The sequence below is a fragment of the Pinus tabuliformis genome, chromosome 6 (genome assembly GCF_031772625.1).
Source record: "Pinus tabuliformis cultivar Carrire ecotype Pingquan chromosome 6, CPIR1, whole genome shotgun sequence".
Lineage (NCBI taxonomy): Eukaryota > Viridiplantae > Streptophyta > Pinopsida > Pinales > Pinaceae > Pinus > Pinus tabuliformis.
The window spans coordinates 1,274,687,341-1,274,703,544 of NC_142292.1; positions in this window are offsets into that span (position 1 = coordinate 1,274,687,341).

Genomic DNA, 16,204 nt, shown 5'->3' on the forward strand with positions numbered 1-16,204 from the left:
AACATGTTGATGCAACCCAAGGTCTTCACTGATCGTCGTGGTACATTTATACACAATGAGAATAAATGATCTGAGGTAGACCACGTGAGAAATTATTTGATTACTGGTCATTGATGTATACTGTTAACAAACGCGATACTACTCACCAATAATGATAATGAGAGTCAAGGTACCCAATACAATCTAACAAGTGCTAATGAATGAGTTGGAGTCGAACACTTGGAAGAATCTATCAATCAGGGGACAATGATGGTTTCCCACTGTCGATAGCGAACGAATCTGCCACTGATGGCTGCAAACCCCAAGATACTGCCAAATGGACCCTAGATCTTTGTCCTAGAGCAATGAGCCGTAGTCAATAGGAAAAGATCCACTAGAAGGAAGGCATTAAGGCATCCTTCATCAATCTAGCGTGAGTGTAACCCATAGGCCAATAATGTGGAAGGAATCGGATGAAAAAGATGTATTAAACCAACTGAAACACGTTTCCAGTGTACACAAGATGTAGCTAGCGCACAATAGAAACCCTCTGAACCAACCAATAATGAATGCTGACTAAGAGGCGAGGAATCCACCAATAGGGTTAGATGGCAATGAAGGAACTGCACGAATCCCAACGTGTGATAATGAAAGTTGACGTTGAACACAAGGGAAACCACTCAGTCAAATACCCATGATACTGATCGATGCTGAGCACAAGGTGACCTATCAATAATGAAAATAGGGCTAGGGTGCGGCTCTAGGCCTGCCCTCAGAGCAATATGTCATCGTCGATAAGGACAAGACCCGCTAGCAAGAATTCAATGAAGACCTTCTCAAACTGGCACGAGCAAAGGACCAACATAACGGATGTGATGACAAACATGACACTAACAACCAGGGATGGCCGATTGAAAAATAGATCAAGAGACACTGCAGAGAGGCCAAATCAGGCTTACTTCCCTTGAACAAAAGCATGACTCAATGATGACTATATGGGAGCATATGATAACTTTGTATAAGTTCATCATGCAGGAGGCATGAGCGAACTCCCCATATGATTGGAAGAGGTAACCGATCGGAGGAGAACTGACTCAATAACAAGTTTAAGGCATACCTAAGTCAAACTAAATCCTGCCCAAAATGGAGGACAGACTTTCTTTTGAGTGATTTGTTCAAGGGCAACATGACCGAGTCTAGCTTCCAACAATATATGGAAATGTTGTCCCATTCCCGCTCTTTTTGGAATATATAATTTTTTTGTCTTTTTCTTTAACTTGGAAAAAGAATAAAAGAATGCTATAGTACAGTGGAAAGAACGAGTGTCAGAGAAATAGATGATTTAGTTCCTGGGATGGGAACAATCCTATGCTCAATGCAGGGAGGCGAAACTGGTCAAGGATACTCAAAGGGATGTTCCTTCCACGGGTCAAAGGATGTGTCAAGTTGCAGAAGCTAAGTGATTGCATGGTTGATTTTTTAGAAGATATGTTCAAATAAGTGGCTTAAAAATGAGTCCAAGTGAAGCCGAATCCAGGCCAAAAGGTGCAAATAGTCAAAATGCAATGTAGCAGTACAACTCAACACAAAGGAGCCTCTAGGGTATAAGGCCAGAAATAAGCGTAGAAGCAAGGAGAATGTGTCTTCAATGCACAAGTCATGGCGGGACTAAAGAGGACTCTTGAGCCTACTAAGTATAACAGCATGGGCAACCAATGTCAGTGAGGGTCTAACTAAGATGCCCATGTAAAGGATGGCTCTACCATCGCATCATGATTTTTTTTTAAATCGGTGAGTGAACATGGTTTGCTAACCAAGACACGATGGGGTTGACCCTATGGCTAATGTATCGCTGAACGGAGGCTAGTATGCAAGATGCAATGGAAAAATGGTTTTCCCTAACCCATATGCCAGCAAGTGAATGATACCTGCCATGATGGATCAAGCACAAAAATTTCCAAACGAGAAATCTTCCAAGCTCTGTAGATATCAATAAGAACACTAGACAAGAAGTTAATACACCCACATATAAACTTCAGGTAAAATCTTGTGTTATAGAATATAAAACTTGAAAATGCACACCTTATATATACAAGATGGTACAGGGAACCACGCAACCTTGCAGCTTACGCATAATATTTCTTCTAGACAAACCCCTTGCAGGGCTTGGGCCAAGTACTCCTTTGGTAGTCAAAACTCATGGCTTCAAAGAGTTCCTCCTATGAAGGCAAATCAAGTTCTAAGAAATCATGAGAACTACAAGGATCAAAAGAGGGAATTAACGGGTCCCATGTCCTTATAGGAAGAATCTCTCAATCAACTGTCAGGACCAAGTCCCAAGAAGGAGAATAATAGGTCAAAGGATCCTTCTTAGAAGCAATTAAACATTGAGAATTCAATGCCACATAATTCACCCATGGCGGGGTAGAGTCTACTTGAACACTTGGAACAAACCAAGGGGTATTCTACAGTAAATTCAAATTAGGGTGGTGATTATCAGATGCAAGCTAATCAATAGTGACAATATTCCCTTTATGAGGAAAACACATCACTCAAAAGAGTGAAGACACCAAAAAATTCATAACATAGACATAATCACACCCAAGTAGCATACTAAAGTCTAAAGGGCTATCAACCACCATCATATCGATTAAGACAACCTTCCCTCCTAAAGTAATAGGCAACTGAGGAAGAACACCCATAGATTCACTAGGTCTTCTATCATAGGCTAACAACTAAGTCTAAGTTGTCAACAACTTTGGGGAACCCAAAGCTTTCCAAGTCAAAGAGGATATAATATTTGTAGAGGATCCTTCATCCACCATACATCGATAGACATTTTTGGAATTAAATCTAACCTTTATTTGGAAAGGTGCAGAGGAAGGAAAATGAGGCTTGATAAGACTATCCCAATCAAAGGAGATGCTCCTAGAACTTGAAGGGGGAGCATTCAAAGAAACCAGAATGCCCCCTATACCAGAAGACTCTGTACTAGAAATCAAATAGACTCTGTTGTTAGGCACTTCACCCCCCAAAAGAGGAGTGTAATCAGCTAGAGATTACACTAGCTTAACCACATTATCAACCAATGGTTGATGGGACTGTTGAGAAACCATATTAAATCCAGGAGTAGAAGAACTTTTAGACTCAGACCATATCTTTGTACCTCTAGAATACCAAGGCACAAAGGAGTAAGATGGTCTCCCTTGCATATCTTACAAGGGAACTTAGGTTTAAAACTTCTACGCCCAGGTTTCTTATCAACATCCATTCCACCAACATGACTAGCAGTGGTTTGCGGAGATTCCCGAACATGACTTGTAGAGGTCAATGACTCTTTACTAGTATGACTTGCAGTGACTAGACTTGTGCCCCTAGCATGACTTGCAGCGACTGAAGGCTCATATTCAACATGACTTGCAGAGGTTGATGGTGAATTGCTAGTATGAATTGTAGTGACTAGACTTGTGCCCCCAGCATGACTTGCAGCGACTGAAGGCTCATCTTCAACATGACTTGCAGAGGTTGATGTTGAATTGCTAGTATGGCTTGCAGTGACTAGACTTGTGCCCCCAGCATGACTTGTAGCGGTTGAAGGCTCATCTCCAACATGACTAGCAGAGGTTGATGATGAATTGCTAGTATGACTTGTAGTGACTAGACTTGTGCCCCCAGCATGACTTGTAGTGGCTGAGAGCTCATCTTCAACATGACTAGCAGAGGTTGATGATGAATGGATAGAATTATTCCTCTTCTTCGTCTTCCTCTTTCTCCTCTTTTTAGATCTCTTATTACAAGAAGGAGGAGAAAGAGGAATCTTAGATTTCTCTTTGAAATAAGATGAACAATTAATATCCATGTGATGTCCCTGAAATAAAGCATTCATCTGAGAAGCTTCAAGAACATCTGGAATATTCGGAGTGGACCACAGCCAAACTGGTAGTCCAACATTCAATCCAGGGATATTCAAAGTGGCCATCAAGGGAGTACCAACGTTTCCAAAGAAAGGAAAATCACAAGTATCCCCTTTTGGGAGGGTACCTTGGTTGGTTTCCAGTGGAATATTGGCCATATCTCACTTATTCACAAAGCCTTCCCTTACGAGAATGTACAAATGACTTTTCAAGGAAGATCGATGCACAATCAAAACCTTTGCCCTTGAGGAGGCAACTCCACAACTTTCGAAAGAAACATCAAAAGCCTTTCAAGATCTTTGGAGTGGTAGGTCAGTCACTCAGAATCTAAATTCCAAAAGTGGCTAGACAAAAATGCCTAAATCCAACTATATACAAGGAGCAAAGAGCACTCGACTATAAAGTCCCTAAAGATACAACCAATCAAGTAACTTCCAAGTATTTTCGCTCGGGTGATGAGGACTGGACACCAAAATACAAGAAAGTGAAGTAAGGGACCTTCCGAAGATAGTTTGGGATAATGACGGCCCAGGCCTACCAGCGAAGGTATCAGAGGTAGTTAGATTGACATCCAGACAACAGCCTTTGCCGATGCAATTCCCCAAGCTTCGCAAGGGTGCCCTCTAGAAGTATTGTTGAACGTGATACAACTTCAACGTCAGGTGCCATGGGATTCCCCTCCGCAGCCACCTGTGTGGACATCTAGGATAGGCAACTATGGTCACCAACTCATATCAGAATCCGAGCAGAACAGTTGTGAGGTAGGATCCGACAAGTAAGAGAGGGGGTATCTCTCGTCCTTATCTTCACTAACCCTCGTTCTTTACTCACAGTCACGGAGCATTCCTGATCTCCCTAACACTATTGGATCTCGCTCTTGAATTAAACTTCTATGTTTTACAATTTAGAGCGGCCTTGGAGAGTTAACTTTCCTCTCGCCTAATCCAAGGCCCTAATAAACCTAAACTTGTTGATGTATTTTGATGACAATACAAAATTTCTAGTTTATTTTAGTTAGCACTTGATTTTAAATGGTTGTTCTTTTAAGTCAAGGGTATAGATGGGAGTGAAACTAATGATGTGTGTATGACTCAACCAAAATCAATGAAAAAGTAACTACATGAATGCAATCATTTTTTCTTTGATGAAAAGAGATCTCTACACGGGTTCTACAAAACTTCTATAAAGCAAAATACTTTTTCTTTTCTTTTCTTGCAACACACTTCACACACGCAAAAACTAAAAAGAATACTAATGCTTTAACAATGCAAACTATCCTAATGCAAGGTGTAATGAAGATGCAAGATTCTAAATCACTCTAAAAAATGAAAGCAATTGTTTATAACCATTAATAAGCCAACTTAAGTATTGAATATAATATAAATTTTGAATACAAAAATTCTCTCCAAACAAGAAGGACAGATCGCAAAAGATCACAATTCGCTTTCAAAAAATGAAAAGAAACCAAAATCAAACTTGGCAAAAGAAAACAAAAACAATGTTTTTTTAAGAACTTTTCTTTTTCAAGAAGCAATGAAAACAACCTTTTGAAAGCACTCAAAATGCCACTTAAGACTCAAAGACCAAAAGAAAAGCACAAGGAAACTTTGTAAGTTACAAATTCGACAACGAATGAAAACTTGAACAAAAAGGGCTTCAACTTGCACTAAACGACCCAAACAACAACAAAGAGCTTAGACAAACAAACCAAGAAGTCAGGAAAGAAACACTTTCAAATTTTTCAAAAAGCAAGAAAAGGTGTAAGGCCACGAAATGACAGAAAACAAAGCAAGTATACCAATAATCAAGCTTGACACTAAGATTGAAAACAATCTGTTGTTCTAGAGGACCAGAACAATCAAGAACCTCTATAAAAAGTCTTATGTGTCAAAACACAAATCGTAAACTCACTCAAAAGCAAACCTAGGCCAAAAATTTTTGAAGCAGAAGAGAATTCAAAACAATAATCTCACTGAATAATAAAATTATAAAGACAGAAGTTGACCACTCAAAAACCAAACAGACCAAGAAAAAAATCTTTCTAGGCAGAGAGATTTGAAAAAACAATGAAAAAAAGGGTATACGCAACTTTGTTCAAGCACAAAGGCATGTACACGCCCTTCTGATAAAGTAAACTCACGTATACGCGGGTTCACTTCCCAGAAACAAGAGTGTGTACGCTACTGTAAACATACTAAAGTGCATATACTGAGTTTTGCAAGAAAAATAAAAAATAAAGCCACATCGAAAAGATCAAACTTAAGGTCTAAGTTTCCACTGGACCAAATAATACTGTCACAGCAAGCAAACCAATAACTAAGCCCCGATTGACACTCAACAACCCAAACTAGGAATAACAAGATTGTTATACCTAGTGGAGTCGCCAATTTTGTTACGGGGATAAGTACCTTAGGGCTTTGGGTTGGAACCCCAACAGAGCAAGAGAAAACTACAGTAAGAAACACTCATACAACTCAGGCAACATGCTTATATAAACAAACTATGCAATAGCGACCATACCCGGATGTCATTCGTTTGGGTAGTTCCAGCAGGGTTTAGACCCTCTGCAACTCCTGATGATCTTCGAATCTGCAAATAAACTAACTTGAACATACATAGCAGCATATAGATAAAGCATTTTAAAGAAATAAACTTTATATTATATAAGCAAATGATTAGTTATACATCAAAATAACATTCATACATGAATTACAACAGTGTCTGATGCATAAACAAAGTCAATCTCAGGAACAAGACAATGCTTCTTTTTATTGTAGAAAGCTATAACTAACACAGAGAGAATTCACCTGAGTCTTCTTCTTCTGGCTCCAAGTGGAACTGTCCTCTAGATCCGTCCAGTACCAGTCTTCAACAACCTCCTTTCATAACCAATACTATGATATCTCAAGCAAGTGGGAGAATATCAACACTCAAGGAAACAAGGGTTTCCTGAAACTTGGGGAAGTGCTTGAAACACAGGGATACTTCAGACTCAGTCAGGGATAATCTCAGTATAATAATTCTATCTCTTCTCCTCCTTAAGGCCTTCCCATAGAAGTCTATTTATACTTCTCCCAATTAGTTTTTTAGTTGGGAAACAGTATGGCCATGGGCATTAAGAGCTAATCAACAAGTAAAACCCATGAACTCCAACGATAATTAAGGAAATTTATTTTTTTTAAGTGTTTTAACACATATACACGAGATGGGTGTTGACTAACCCATGTGTACACGCTTTAATATCAAGGCAAAGTAGTGTACAGGGAATAAAACACTATTTTTTAAATATTGGACCAAGTCTCGAAGGAGGGGTTTCCCTAGGCCATAAACCAAGCATCACAAGTACCAAGGGTGGTAAATGGAGCTATAACAGTAACCAAATTCATAGTTGCACGTAAGTGAGAGGGATTGTGAGTTACTGCTGTCGCATGGAATGAGTCGATCTTGCGGACAAGATAGACCTTCCTAGAATGTAAAGAAGACCTAATGACAAGCAAACCAACCGGACACTATCTTTCTCTAAATATGCTTCAATAAACAATAGCAAACAAGTGTTTTTAGGGCCTACCTTTGGTCCAACGCAAGCTTGTGGATGCCCTCGCTCCTTTGATCCAAATGAGCTCCTTTTCATGAATCTGCAAACACAAACAAGGCAAACAAATTAAATAGCACCTGAAAAACCAATTGCATAAAACATATTTAACATGAAAGTCAAGGAGTCCATGAAACAAATAACATAAGATACTTGTTGAGAAAAATGAGTTTGATTGTATTAATTCAAAAGAAGAAGAACTTTACAACCTTTGCCTTGACGCTGTACAAGCTCTTCCCAGGGTCCAACAAGAAGTCTCCTCTACTTTGACAAGTTTCACTCACTCCCCAATGAAGCCAAAAAGGTATGTGATCTCTCCTCTTAAGCTCAACTAGGAAGTCTTAATTTCACCAGCATTTACCCTCAAAATGTTCAGCTTCTAACCTCTCTAGTCCTCACCCCAATGCCTGTATTTATAGTGCAATGGAGGGAAGTTACTAGGTCCTCCTTCAAAGGGATAAAGCCCTCCTTCAAAGAGATAGCTCCTTTAGTCAAGGGATTAGCTCCTTCTCTTTTGGGATGCATGAACCACCTCAGAGCGAACAATCCACGTCAAAATTCCTTCTAGAAAACTCTAGAATTAACCCAAAGTGAGTTTTTTTAAGATAAAACTTTCACCTTTTGACTTTCACAGGGGTCCGCACCTACACCGTTAGGGACAGAGCGGGTAGGTACGCAGCTTTTGTACACAGAAGGTGCGGGACCGCAGGTGACCATGAGAGAAAGTGCGGAACCAGAGTTACATTGATTTTTAATGTCTTTCTCCCATTTCCAAAGCTTGATTTGAAGAGCTGAGGTCTTAGACTTGCTTAGGAGGACAGTACAAGTGATGATAGACCCATACTGACTGTAAATAATCATAGTGACGATATTTTTGTGTAACAGATTGCCCCCTAAAGTGCGAAGTCTGTAGTAGATGAGGATTTCATTTATCATATAGGAAGAGTGAAGTACTTTATCATTTCGAGGATCATCTTGTGGAGAGCCCGGTCGGAACCTGTAAAAACATTCAATGCAAGATATATATATGAGATCATACCATCGCTGAGGTAGGCATTCCCATACTCAGATCAAAACTAACTAGAAAACTATCTACTGCTCTGATATAGGAATGATCTTGTAAAACATCACAAGTATAGACTCATGTGAACACAGTATGGACGCAGCCATCTGTTTATGAATAGTCCACAATATAATGAATACAAAATTTCTCGCAGCCTGGATGGTGGAAACTAGATCCAGGGTCTATATTTCTACTTCCCGAAATAGTACGATTCTATCCAAGCGAATAAATGTGTTGATGTCGAACACGGTAGAAACCACTTGATTACCAGTCAATGATGTAAACTGTTAACAAGTGTGAAAGAAACCACCAGTGATGTCAATGGCTCTCAAAGTACCCAGTACAATCTATGAGATGTGAATAAATGTGTTGATGTCGAACATATCACGGAATCCTTCGATCGAAAGTCAATGATGTAAACTGTCGTCAAAGGCGAGAAACCTGCCATTGAGGCATGCAGATCTCAAGGTACTGATGATTCCTAGATCATCTTTCTAGATAATGAGCTGATGTCGATAGAAAGCGATCCGTCGTAGGCAAGCCCACAACACGAAATCATAGATCAAGTTGAAGAAATTTAGTTGCAAGGACTGACTCAGGGATGGTCAAGATGGATGACAGATATTTTACATATGAATGGCTTATTGGTAGTGACCTCTTGAACACATAACGACACGACAGATGGCTTGGTGACAATTGACCCAAAGTTAATACCCAGAAACCGGCTAAAGACTTTCAATGTGGTTTGATCAACTGTTAGGCAAAGGATTTCCCCACCCAGGTGAATAGAAGTGTCGTGTTCAGGAGTGGTTACAAAGTATGACAAACAGACTCATTTTTCTTTCTTTTCCCCCACCATTTCTGGCAAGTACCTCTTTATTTTTGACAAGCTTGAGGAGGATAACATTTGCTTGATTATAAGCTCATCCTTCGGATGAGTCCAACTTAGTTTAAATTCGAACCCTAAGAAGGAGTGGTTCGTTCCTGTTTGTAATTGAACAGGTCCTTTACTGTGAAATTTTAACGAGTCCAGTATAGGAGAAACTCGGTGTTTTTCAATTTTAGAGAGTCTGAAAAAACTTAAGAAGACTCCAGGGTTGACCTTTTTCGTAAATTTGTGTCTCCCAAGCCCGAAAAAGTATAAAATAATACTTGATAGAACCGCTTGATCTTTTACGACCAAGGAGTACTTTTCGTTATTAGTGCCCTTGACCCGAAAAAGTAAAAAAGCGATCAATGACACGTCGTTTTATAACCAATATCGAATTCGAAACGACAAAAATCCGACAATCTTTTCATGTTTTTACGGTCGGAAAAGGCCTGTAAGTGGACCGTCTTTTAATTCCGTTTTAATGAGTTTAAAAGAAACACTCGGCAATCTTTTCATGTTTTAGGAGTCAGAAAAGAGCTTAAAGATGACTCTACATGTTTTTCTGTCGAAAATGATAGACTTCGCCTGAATAATCCTTTATTCTACACAAAAACACAAACATTACTCATACCTGTTTGAAATGGATAAAAGCGTCGCAAAATACCTTTTCAAAGTGAAACATAAACAAATTTGCAATTTATTTACTCAAAAAACTTATAAAAAGCACCTTTGTCGATTCATTTTTACCGTTTGAGTTTGGGTGATAAAATAGTGCTTTTGCTTAGAAAACTTCCCGTGAAGATTGTGGAAAATCCAACCGTCGGAATCGAACGCTGTCTTCTCCAGGTAATCCACATCATCCTACTCTTCATTTTCAACTGTTTAGTTTTTTATTTAGTTCTTCATTTCATTTTTTAGGAGGGTTTTTAGGTGCAAAACCCGCGCGCGGGGGTCCGTAGGTTTACCATTGCGGACCCGTGGACCCCGACTTTTTCCCCATTGGGAAAAAGCTCGGGGTCCGCACCTTCCATGTAGACAAAGTGCGGACCCCCGCACTGTGTCTAACTCGGAGGGTGCGTACCCCGCCACAAGGGTTTTGAACCCAAAGATTCTCAAAAATGGACCAATCAAAATATTTTCTAGCAATTTAATTAATCTTTATACTTGATGCAGAGAGTACATCATGCTAGATTGGCGTGAACGAGAGCATGAGGACGTGGATGCTGCCGCATGGAATCATCAGCCTTCACTTGATGCTTTGAGGGCGTGCGGACTGTACAAATTCTGGACCATTCCTGGCATGAGGGCTCAAGTGGATTTCTTACAGTGGCTAGTTGACAGATGGAGCATACAGGACCAGTGTTTTTTCATTGGCGGCCACCAGCTCGAAATCGAGCCGGCGGACATTTATTTCTTGACTGGTTTGCCTAAGAGAGGTGAAGACTTGACTCTGCACGGGACTAGGCCAGGTGGCCAGTCTGTCGATAGCCTTCGGCTAGAGTACTGCAACAGCCAGGCTAGAGACAAAGGGATAGACATAAAGACCATATCCCATCCTGAGCTCATGGTGATTGTGTTTACTGTCACCAGACTTTGCGGAGCTGCCACATTACATATTGCCACCGGATCCCAGATGCGTATGGCAGTTGATTGCTTTCGAGGCACCATCTTCAACTGGTGCAATGCTGTGCTAGCCAATGTGAAAGGCCAACTGACCAGGGCCAAGAGCAGACGACTAAAGACCTTTGGTTATGGGGCTTTGGTCGTGAGTTTTGGCCTGGAGAGGGTTCCTATGCTGATCCCACAGCACCTTACTGTTGGAGCTGGGCTTCCTCAAGAGCCCAAACTGATGCAATGGGTCACAGTCATGGCCCGTCACCCGGACAAGAGGACAGAAGTTGCTCGGTTCAAACCTAAGTATTTCCAATGGTTGGAAAACCAGGTCTTTTCCCTTCAGGACTTCCCTTACGCTAGGATAGATTTCCGTGGTGACCCAGACATGGCTCTTCCACGAGAAGAGCAGTGGGACGAGTCAGGTAAAATCCTTTTCAACTTTTCCTATTTTATTTTTTTTTTATTTTTCCATCGTCTCAAAACTGATAGTAAAAATTTCAAATGCAGATGTGGGTCCACAGCGACCAGCCGCTCTCCGGCCTTTCGAGAGGAGGCAACCAGTTGCACCTACGCCAGCCCCACAAGACGAATCAGCAGAGGTTTTGGCCGAGTTGGAAGGTCATCTTGAGCGCTTGACAGGAGATATTCCTGAGACCACTATAGACGACATTCCTCGTCGACTTCAGCGCTATGTGATTGGAGTCCCGGGACCTTTTAGGAGGTTCCTTTGCAAGGTGGCCCGTGCAGTGGTTTCTTATAGAGATCATCACCAGTGATAGGATGATCGCCTATTGTGGGCACATGTGCCATTTTGCTTTTTGTACTTATCATTTTTGCCGATCATAAGGTGTTTTTCAACCTATGATCGAAGACGATGTATTTTTTGACACACTCTTATATATATATCACTATTACCGGCTTATCTTGTAAATCATGTTATGGAATGGTTTTAAATTTACATGTATGATTATTGCAAATGTCTATTTAACATTTGAGAAGCAATTGCATCTGCTAATGTATTTAAAGACCTTGAAATATGCTGATATTCAATGTAATCAAACTCACGTTCCAAGAGACGCACTCTCAAAAATAATCTTAATAACACTGGATTTCTAATGGCATACACTCTATTAAGCTGTAATACAACGAGTTCAGAATCTAACCTCACTATCAAACTCCAAATCCCAAATGAAATAGATTCAGACAATAACTCAATCACTGCACTGTACTCTGCAATGTTGTTTTTTGTTTGACCGAGGCTTACCCCATGCATAGAAACTAACTCGTCAGAGGGCGAATAGATAACCCAAGCTGCGGAAGAGATGTTCCGTGTATTACGACAAGCACCATCAGCAAATCCAATGCATGTTTGGAGAGGCATCGACATCTGCAATATCAAGAGTAAAACCAAGATAAGCAGGAATAATGACGGAAAAACACTATCTAAGCTAAGCACACTTTTTAAACTAAAACACACCAGCTAGAAAGAAAAACTATCCTAACTAAAAATCTCCATACCCATTCCTTTAAGCATAATACCTCTTCAAGTAAAGGCCATTTCTGGGTTTACCCAAAGAGTCCCCATCAAATTCTACCAATTCATAAGCCCCTTTGGCTAGCTTTCGCTTGACAACATAGGGACCATGCCACATAGGAACGAATTTTCCAACGCCTAATTTATCATTAGCTTGATCATAAACCAAGACTAGATCTCCTTCCGAAAAATTTCGAGGGGTCACATTTCGATCATACTGAGCTTTCATTCGTTTTGCGTGAGTCTCGATTGCCAATGCAACATCACGTCGATTCTCATCTAATTGAGCTAAGTATAATAAACGCTTTTCCTCTTCGGAAGTGGCTGGAAGTAACTCGATGGTCATTTGCAGTGACAGGATTTCGCATTCAATGGGTAACATGGCTTCCAAACCATATACTAGTTGGAAAGGAGTGAACCCTGTTGATGTTTTTACTGAGGTTCGGTACGCCCAAAGCGCTGAAAATAGCATGTTGTGCCAATTCGACCGATGAATCCCAATGATTCGTCAGATCATGATAACTAAAACTTTGTTGATGGATTCAACCAGACCATTCGCTTGTGGATAATAAGGGGTTGAACTATCGTGACGTAAACCAAGCTGGCCTGTAAGTTCGGTCATCATAACGTTTCGAAAATGACGCCCATGATCAGTGATTATCGCTTGTGGGACACCAAACCTAGAAATTATATGATTGAACACGAAAATTGCAGTTGTTTTGCCGTCTGCCTCGAATGTAGTCATCGCCTTGGCCCACTTAGTAAAATAATCTACCGCAAGGATGATATACGCATGCCCCCCGGCCAAGTGAGGGTTACATGTAATAAAATCGATACCCCATTTGGCAAAAGGACCAATGGCAATTATAGGGTGGAGAGGAGCAGGTGGAGCGCGCATCTTACGATCAAAAATCTAGCAGTTGTGGCATTTTCGGACCGCGGTAATACAATATTTAAACAAGGACGGCCAGAAATAGCCAACATGCAATATCTTTTGGGTTGTGGCATACATAGACATATGACTGCCACATGCTCCAGAGTGACAGTCATTTAGAACCCTTTCAGCCTCCTCGTGAGTTAAGAAATGTCGAAAAATAGAGTCTGCCCCACGACGATAAAGAGTATCTCCAATAATTTTGAATTGTTGGGACTGGAATCGAATTTTCCGACGTTCCGACCTTGAAATTTCTGGCCGAAAGGATTGGGTCTGGAGATGATTGATGATATCCCCATACCACGGATCTAAAGTGCTGATTAGAAACAAAGATTCGTCCGCAATGGGCTCCTCTACCACAGTTTCCGTGTCAGCACGCGGGAAGTCACACATTAACTCTGCAAAAACTAAAGATTTCTTAGACTTAGATTTTTCAAACTCCAAGTCGAACTCCTGCAGGATAACGATCCATTTAGAGTACTTGCCCCCTAGCAATTGTTTGGTCAAAATGTAGATCATAGGGTTGCAATCCGAAATTACCGTAGTTTTACATAGTAAAATGTAGTGACGAAAACATTGGACAACTTGAACGGCTGTCAATGCCAATTTCTCCACATGTGAGTATTTTAGCTCAGTTGGATTTAACGTTCGACTAAGGTAATATATCACATGTTCCATTCCGAATTCATCTTCCTGAACTAAGACCATTCCAATGGTGGAATGGGAGGCGGCGAGATACAAGAAGTAATCCTGGTTGTAGTTGGGAGGATGCAACAACGGTGCATGGGTCAACGCGTGTTTGAGTGCATCAAAATATTTTTGAGCTATCTCATCCCAAGAGAATTGAGTATTTTGTTTCAACAACCAGGTAAAACCCTTTGTAACTTCGGCGTAGTTGGAAATGAATCGTCGTAAAAAGTTTGCTTTCCCCTGCAAACTTTGGAGTTGGCGAAGACTGGAAGGAGGAGGCAATTTGATGATAGCTTCGACCTTTGAGGGATCAACGCGAATGCCGGCTTTCGAAACTACAAATCCCAGCAATCGACCCGTTTCTATACATAAGACACATTTGTGTGGGTTCAAACGAATACGATAATGCCTACACCTCATAAAGATTTCTCGTAAATGGACGAGGTGATCAGCTCGATGTAATGAATGAGCAGGCAAATCATCGAGATACGGTTGCACAATGTGTTTGATGTCATGAAACGCATAAGACATCGCCCTTTGAAAAGTTGCTCCGGCATTCTTAAGCCCAAAAGGCAATTTGCAATAAGCAAATGTCCCCCATGGACAAATGAAATTCGTTTTTGGTTGATCGGCAGGTAGAATGTTGATTTGATTGTATCCGGAAAAAACGTCCATAAAGGAAAATATTTCGCTGCCGGCACAATCATCAATGATTTGATCGATATAGGGAGTTGGGTAATTGTCCTTTGGACAGGCTCGATTAATGTCCTTATAATCGATGCATATTCTTATTGTTCCCTGCTTTTTGTTAGCCGGAACAATATTCGATACCCAATCCGTTAACGGGATCGGATAAATGAAACCTGCTTTCAACAGTTTTTCAACTTCTGCTTTAATTGCAGCAGCTTTTCGTGGTTGAATCTGACGCAAACGTTGCCGACGGGTTTAGCGTCTGGGTAAGTCTTGATCTCATGAACAACAATCGCGGGATCAATTCCTGGCATTTCCTCATAGGACCAGGCAAACACGTCGCGGAATTCTTGAAATAGGGCCTTATATAATTGAATTTCGTCATCTGTACACGAGGCACCTATATGAATGTTTTCAACAATTCCGAGCTTAACCGAAATGTCAATAGGAATAGTTTGAGATATGTTTCCCAAATTTAACTCTGAATCGGGATGTTTCATTGGATTTTGAGGTTCCTTGACATATTCAGTTGTAAAAATTGATGAGAAATCATTTTCAAAACGATCATTCTCGGGTAAAAACGAAGATCTGTGATGGAGATCTTCCCATGGTAAATCATCTACACATAGGATTTCACGAATTTGCTCATCAGAGTGAACAAGTTCAGAAAACGTAGTTAAATCCGAGGTTGATGTGAAAAGTGATTCCTCACGGACCACATTCATTAAGTCAATTTCGGTTGAACACAGGTCGGCAAAAGACTGCACGGCTTCATAAGCAATTTCATATGGACTCAAAGGCATGGAATTACCAAATGAGTCTATCTCAGATTCAGAAGGGATGATCCAAGTATCATCATAAATAATGGTGTCTGATGTAATCATATGAATAGTTGCAAATGAAGATGATGCGTTGATTGGAGGAAAAGGAAAATTTCCCAGTAAATCGGCATCTTTAACTAATCCTACTCCGACATCCTTATATGGGAAATTCGTTTCACCAACATGCTGAATACTCTCCGAAGAGACTGGGTCAGATGAAAAGTAAGCCAGCTGGTCTATTGTTACGATCTTTCCATTATGTCGGAACTTTATTACTCGAAAGACCGATGAAACGACCGCTATCATAGCGTAAGACCAACTTCGACCCAAGAGAAGGTTGTAGTCTAGAGGGGCATCAACCACCTCCACATCTAGACTAACGGTTTTTCCTTCAACCCCTATAGGCAAATCCTGTAGAATGCCAAAAGGATGAAACCCACGGCCATCAAAGGCCTTAAGAATTGTCCGGGATTGATTTAGTGAAGGAGAACCAAGCGATCTC